A 7,287-nucleotide genomic window follows, 5' to 3' on the forward strand; every position below is an offset into this window, starting at 1 on the left:
GGTCTCAATCTCCTGACCTTGTGATCTGCCTTCCTAGGCCTCCCAAAGTGCTGGGATTACAGGCGTGAGATACCACACATGGCCGAGGCTAATTTATGTTCATGTATTGTAGACAGAGAAAATGGCTGCTATATCTTTTAAATAATTTGAGTATTTCTTTTAAAGTGTATTGGAAAAAAAAGTCTTCTCAATTTGTTAGATGTAACATTTATTAAAGTTGATAAAATGTGTCATTCAAATCCTCTATTATTTTCATTATGACTTTTTTCTACTTGATCCATAAATTTCTGAGACAGGTCTATTAAAGCTTTCATCCATAGCCATAGATTTGTTCATTTCTCCTTGGTTTCTATCAGCATTTGCTTTATATATTTTGAAGCTGGGTTATTAGGTGCTTAAAGATTCATAGAAATTGTATATGTTTGGAAGATTGTAATTTTTACCAATATATCTCCTTCTTTCTTTTTTTTTTTTTTTTCTTTTTTTGAGGCTGGAGTGCAGTGGTGCAATCTTCGCTCACTGCAACCTCTGCCTCCCAGGCTCAAGCAATCCTTCCACCTCAGTCTCCCAAGTTGCTGGGACTACAGGCATGTATTTTTAGTAGAGATGGGATTTCACCATGTTGGCCAGGCTGGGCTTAAATTCTTGACCTCAAGTGATCCATTCACCTCAGCCTCCCAAAGTGCTGGGATTTCAGGCATGAGCCACCATGCCCAGACTTTCTTTGTTTCTTTTAATGCTTTTTGCCTTTGAATGTCATTTTGTCTGATACTAATATATTTCTTTTCTGTTATCATTTGCTTAATATATTTTCCCTATCTGTTTGTATTCCAAATGTTCTTGTCAATTTCAATACATCTGTATAAACAGCATATGTATAGAAGGATTTTGCCCTTTAATGGGAAGTTTTCTCTTTTCTCATGTATTATTAATGATATTTTTAGACTTACCCTGTCATTTTATTTTATGCTTCCTCTTTACCTTGTTTTCTTCTTATCTTTTTCCTCTTTCCCTGCTTTTTGTTAGATTGATGAAGTTTTCTTTGCCCTCTTCCCCATCTTTTTAATTCACTCTATTGACCTGGGAGTTGATTTTCCAATTCTCCATCTTCTGTTGATTATCTTTAAATTTGAATCTTTTTTTTTTTCTTCCATACCCTCCAAGGCAGATGAATCCTATATTCTTTAACTTCTGGTTTTCTATCAATGTCTAGAGCTGATCAGGCAGGAATTTTTTCTCCCTTAGCATTATTTAACTTTCTTCCTCCTCCCCCACCTGCCACCTCCCAAGTTGAGATCATCTGGGTAGATTATTGCTCCAAATTGTTATTTTTAAAATGTTTACATTATGCCTCAATAATTACTCAGACTTCACTAAAAGTTTTACTAGGTTCTTTGTTCACCACAGTTTCGGCATCCCACGTCTTCCTCTTTCTTGAATTCACTATTTTTCTATTGAAGCACCTCCCCTGGACATTCTTTAAGTAATACGAGGGTGGCAAACTTTCTTCCTGTAAAAAAAAAAAATATTTTTTCAGTAAAAAAAAAAAAAAAAAAAAGTCTTAATTTTCCTCTCCCACTTGAATACTTCATTTCCCTTCAGAGCCTTGGAGATAATATTTCATTGTCTTTTAACATCCAGTCTGATGCCAATTTAATATTATTGTATTGAAGACCTGCTTTTTTCTCTCCAGAAGCTTCTAAGCTTTTTTTTTCTTTTATTTTTATTGCTATAAAGTTTTACTATAATATCTGTAGGTGTAAGTCTTTTTTCCTGGGAAAGGTCAAGCTAATGATTAATTTCTTTCTTCAGCAACTGGGAAATTTTCTTTTGTTAGTTCTTTAATTATTTTCCCTCTTCTATTCTCTGAAGCTCTAGCTTTCTGTAATGCCTATCCCACAGATGGTTCTTAATTTTTTTCTCTCAGACTTTCTGTCATTTTATCTTTTTTACTGTGCTTAAGGAGACTTTCTCAGGTCAGTCTTCCTGATAACCAGATCATGAAACCTATCTAGACCATCTACTGAGTTTTGAATTTCAATTATCAATTTTTAAATTTCTCAGACTCCTGGTTGATTCTTTTAAATGGCTTTAATATTATTTTGCATCTCTTGAAGATAATAACTAAATTGGTTTCTGTATTGGTTTCTGTTTTTATTTGCTCTATTATCTCTATTACTTTGGGTATTAACTCTTCCATATGTTAAGTTTAGAGCTATGCTATCCAATATAGTAGAGCCTTGCTGCTTAAATTTAATTAAAACTTAATTAGATTAAAAATTCAGTTCCTCAGTTGCAGAAGCCACACTTCAATTGCTCAATAGCCACATGTGGTATATGGCTACATACTGGACAGCTCAAATATAGAACATTTCCATCATTATAGAAAGTTCTATGGGCAATATTGGCTTAGAGCTACTCCCTATCATGGATATATTTTTCATGAAATTTCTGGTGATTACTGATGTTCTGCTCTTCCTTAATTTGCCAGCTTTCTGTTCACTGTAGCCTGTCCCTGCTACAGGGTGTGGGAGAATGGTAAGTGGCCTGCTGTCAGCTTTTCTCTTGGCTCAGGGGTCCCTATTCCTCTCCCAGAGTGTCAGTAGCTACTTGGAGTACTGCTCACCTCTCTAGGCCAGCACCTTGGGGCAAATCCACTGCTGCTAGCTGTTGGACACTGGTGTTCAGGAATACCCCTGGGACTTCCCCTGGTTCCTTTGAGTCTGTTGTCTCAGGCTTGAAGTCCCCCAAACCACTCTTTTTTCCATAGCGGTCTTCTGCATGTTTTAGCTGTGGTTTCCTTCCGTTTTTTTCTTTTTCTTTTTTTAGACAGAGTCTTGCTCTGTCGCCTGGGCTGGAGTGCAATGGCGTGATCTTGGCTCACTGCAACCTCCGCCTCCTGGGTTCAAGAGATTCTCCTGCCTCAGCCTCCTGAGTTGCTAGGATTACAGGCACCCACCACCACACCTGGCTAATTTTTGTATTTTTAGTAGAGACTGGGTTTTACCATATTGGCCAGGCTAGTCTCGAACTCCTGACCTCAAATGATCTGCCTGCCTTGGCCTCCCAAAGTGTTGGGATTACAGGCGTGAGCCACTGTACCCTGCCAGTTTTATTTTTTTAATAGCTTTTTTTCTTTATTTTTCTGAGACAGAATCTTCCTCTGTCACCCAGGCTGGAGTCTAGTGGCATGATCTCAGCTCACTGCAACCTCTGCCTCCTGGGTTTAAGTGATTCTTCTGTCTCAGTCTCCTGAGTAGCTGGGATTACAGGTGCACACCACCATGCGCAGCTAATTTTTTTTTGTATTTTTAGTAGAGATGGGGTTTCACCATGTTGGCCAGGTTGGTCTTGAACTCCTGACCTCAAGTGATCCGCCCACCTCGGCCTCCCAAAGTGCTGGGATTACAGGCGTGAGCCACCGCTCTCGACCTCTTTATAGCTTTGACATTGTTTATCTCTCAGAGATCCAACATTTCTGATCTGCTGATAATTCTTGTTTCATCACATGATATTGAATTTACTATTTTATTTGTTCCAAGAGTTTTTCTGTCATTTTGTGGATTGTGGCAGGAGAGAGGGTCTTTTGCCAGCTTGACCCAAGCTGCCACAATGCCTTTGTATAAGCATCACTCTTCTTTGGACACACATTTTACAACCAATGATTGAAAACCTTGCAATTGTCAAATTCAGACAGGTGCTGGACTGACTAAATTAGAATCACCTGAGAATCCATGGACCCACTCCTAGGGGCTCTGAATGCACAGCTCAGCTTGGGACTCACTGGCTCACTAAGTGGGATGAGCAGGAAAGAGAATCAAGTACTCAAGACAGACCACTTTGTTTGTGGCCAATGCTCGAATGCCCAGGATCTCCAGTAGCCAGGTCACTATGTGAGTGAATGGGACAGTGGGTGAATATGGAGATGGGGAGTTTAGGGGCTTCTTTCCTTTAGGGCTGAAGGAGGATGAGAAATCACAAAACCCACTGAGGAGAACTCAAGGACAAGAGAGATAAAAAAGTACAACTGAATGGAACTAAGAGGAATGATTGCTGCAGGCCTCTCTCCCTCCCACAATGATATCAACCCCAGAGATCAAAATGCGGCCAGAAAATTCCCCCACCTAGAGATTTTTTAAAAAAACTTTAATTGCTATCCTACTGAGGGGCCAACTCCAGCTTTGAGGAGATATATTTACTGGTTAGATTTGCAGTAATGATTATTATTGTTACTGGTAAGAAGAATACACTCATTGTCTCCAGTGAGCTCACAATGTTGCACAAACATGACCTCATTTCTCCTCTGAATGGGGCAGGTATTGTTAACTCTGTTTTCCAAAAGAAGGACATGGAGGTCCACTGCAATCCAATGCCTTGAGCAAGGCCACACATCAAGAGAGGGAGGGAAGATGGAACCAGGCCCTGGGCCTCTCCCATTTGGGTCATGGGGCTCTTTGCACAGATCTAGGCTCATGTGTCTGGTCAGTCCCTAGACTTCACTTATCATCACAGAGCTGGTTCTGGGGATCTGAGGGGTTCAGAGAAGTCAAGGTCACCAACATCAGATACTAGGGGAGGAATAATCATTATCTTTCTGTGGCTCAGACAATTCTACACTCCAGGCTCAGCAATCAACACCTCCCTGGTTTGGCCCTGGTTTTGCTAGGCTCTAACCTAACTGATTTCCCTCCCCACTTCCTCAACAACTTAGGGGACTCAACTACTTCACCCCCTTGGATCCACTCAGACTGAGAATCATATTCACACCAGACTTGTCCTTTTGCCCCACAACGAGTTCCTCCTGCCTGTTAATTGCAGTACATTTTGGCCACTGTGAAACTCTTTAGGCCCTTGCTTCTGCCATCCCCTAAACTGTCCTAGATTACCCTCCCTGCTTCCCACCCAAGCATCAAGCCTCAGCATGCTCAAGACACCTTCCCTAAACCTTCCAGAAAAGTCCCTCTCTGAACTCCTGCCACCCTTATTCATTCATTCCACAGGTAATCACTGAGGACCTACTGTGTGGCAGGCAGTATGGGAGATGATGAGGACACAATAGTGAACAAGCCAGACATGGTCCCTGGTCTAATGGAGCTTACACTGTAGCTGGGGAGAAGAGAAAAACAAAAGTAAATAATTCAGTAAGTCAAATATTTACAAGTTGCCATAAGCTCATACGAAAAGGCCTCCCTAGGCTGGGCGCGGTGGCTCACACCTGTAATCCCAGCATTTTGAGAGGCCAAGGTGGGTGGATGACCTGAGGTCAGGAGTTCAGAACCAGCCTAGCCAACATGGTAAAACCCTGTTTCTACTAAAAAAATACAAAAATTAGCTGGGTGTGGTGGCACACCTGTAATCCCAGCTACTCGGGAGGCTGAGGCAGGAGAATTGCTTGAACCCAGGAGGCAGGGGTTGGAGTGAGCCAAGATCACGCCATTGTACTCCAGCCTGGTGGGCGACAAGAGCGAAACTACGTCAAAAGAAAGAAAAAGAAAGAGAGAGAGAGAGATAAATAAATAGAAAGAAAGAAAAAGAAAGAGAGAGAAAGAGAGAGAGACAGAGAGAGAAGTAGGTCTCCCAGTAAAATCTAAAGAAATTAGGGCCTCTGAAACTTACTCCAAATCTGCCCATATCTGTCCATCTTCCACCCTGTCCAAGAAAGAGCTTGGCTTATCTAGGTATGTCAAAAAGGGTTGTGTGGCTAAAGGGTGATGGTGGATGACAGCAGAGGTGCACAAGGTGGTGCAGGAGAGGGAGGCAAGGCTGGATTACACAGGGCCTTGAAGGCCATGCCAAACAGCTGGATTTCATGCTCAGAACAATGAGAAGACATGGTAGGATTTTTGACCAGGGAGTAATATGGGCTGACTTATACTTTATGATGGAGATTCTCAGTGTGGCAGCGGGAAGAGGAGTTAGGGAGATTATTTCACTCCCCTCCTCCAGGGGACATTTGTCAATGTCTGGAGACATTTTTGGCTGTTGCAACTAGGGGAGGGAGTGCTGCTGGCACCTAGTGGGTAGAGGCCAGGCATGCTGCTAAATATCCTACAATGCATAGGATTGTCTCCCCAACAAATGTCACTCATGCTGAGGTTGTAAGGCCCAGCTTTAAACTGACTCTGGCGGCCATAGGAAGGATAGATTCTTAGCTCCCAAGAATGGAATTAGGGAGAGCACCTGGAAAGCTATTTAAATCAACTTCATATAGCTATGGTATTGACCCACCTGAACCTTTCTCCCAAACCTTAACCTCCCTGGTGTGGGGTCTCTGCTTTCTGTTGAGTGACGGCCAGCCAGCCAATCAGCCCAAGTCACCCTCCAAGAAGCCCCTTTGCATTTTAACCGGGACCTTCTGGAGACAATGCTATAACCCAAAAGAACAGTCAGGCTGGCTGAGCAGTAGGGCGAGTCATGCCAAGGCACCACTGTGCAGAAGCCACCTGCTCGAAACCCTGCAGATGAGGGTTTAGAGACCAACTCCAAGCACGCTATTTTCCTCCATAGTCACAGTCAGCCCCTGTCATGCTAGCTGCTGCCAGCTTGGCACGCTCCTCCTCCCTGACCTTGAGAACACCAGGTCTGTATGGGCTGCAGAGGATCTGGACACTGAAAGCATGTGATGCCCTACACTTACTGCGAGTTTATGAGTATTTACACCAGCATGTAAACCTATCATTTATAGCCTTGGCATGTAAATCGACATAGGGTTCAAGGGCTCTCCTCTTGACCTCTCCCCACCAACTTGAGGTTGATTTTAAGATTTGGGAAGCACATGATTGAGCTGTGGTGACAATGGGAGGTCTGTGGATAAGGAACTCGAGGAGGAGGGGAAGGTCTCTCCTTAGAGGCAGGACTGGCCAAGCAGATGGTGAGGGTAAGAGAGTTTGTCTTCTGTGCCCGTTATGGCCCACTCTTATTTTACTAACATAGAGGCTGTTAACCTTTTGAGAGAGAGAGAGAGAGAGAGTATGTATGTGTGTGTATATGTGTGCGTGGGGGGCAGTTATGGAAGTTTTGAAGAAAGCTATAGAAAACCTCTCTCTGGGCCGGGCGCGGTGGCTCACGCTTGTAATCCCAGCACTTTGGGAGGCCAAGGCGGGTGGATCATGAGGTCAAGAGATCGAGACCATCCTGGTCAACATGGTGAAACCCCGTCTCTACTAAAAATACAAAAAATTAGCTGGGCATGGTGGCGTGTGCCTGTAATCCCAGCTACTCAGGAGGCTGAGGCAGGAGAATTGCCTGAACCCAGGCTGGAGTGCAATGGCGCGATCTCGGCTCACC

The 7,287-nt window shown here is 43.2% G+C and overlaps 1 long non-coding RNA gene across 1 annotated transcript in view; it reads right to left on the minus strand.

Moving 5' to 3' along the window:
* Nucleotides 1-996: 996 nt before the first annotated feature.
* The window catches only part of LOC116533662, a 63,402-nt gene continuing 57,111 nt past the window's right edge, over nucleotides 997-7,287 (minus strand). Inside the window, exon 4 of the long non-coding RNA XR_004261390.1 lies at nucleotides 997-1,510. This is a non-coding gene — a long non-coding RNA (uncharacterized LOC116533662). The remainder of the gene's footprint in view (nucleotides 1,511-7,287) is intronic.

The sequence above is a fragment of the Sapajus apella genome, unplaced genomic scaffold (assembly GCF_009761245.1).
Source record: "Sapajus apella isolate SASKATOON/1434 unplaced genomic scaffold, GSC_monkey_1.0 scaffold83, whole genome shotgun sequence".
NCBI classification, from domain to species: Eukaryota; Metazoa; Chordata; class Mammalia; order Primates; family Cebidae; genus Sapajus; species Sapajus apella.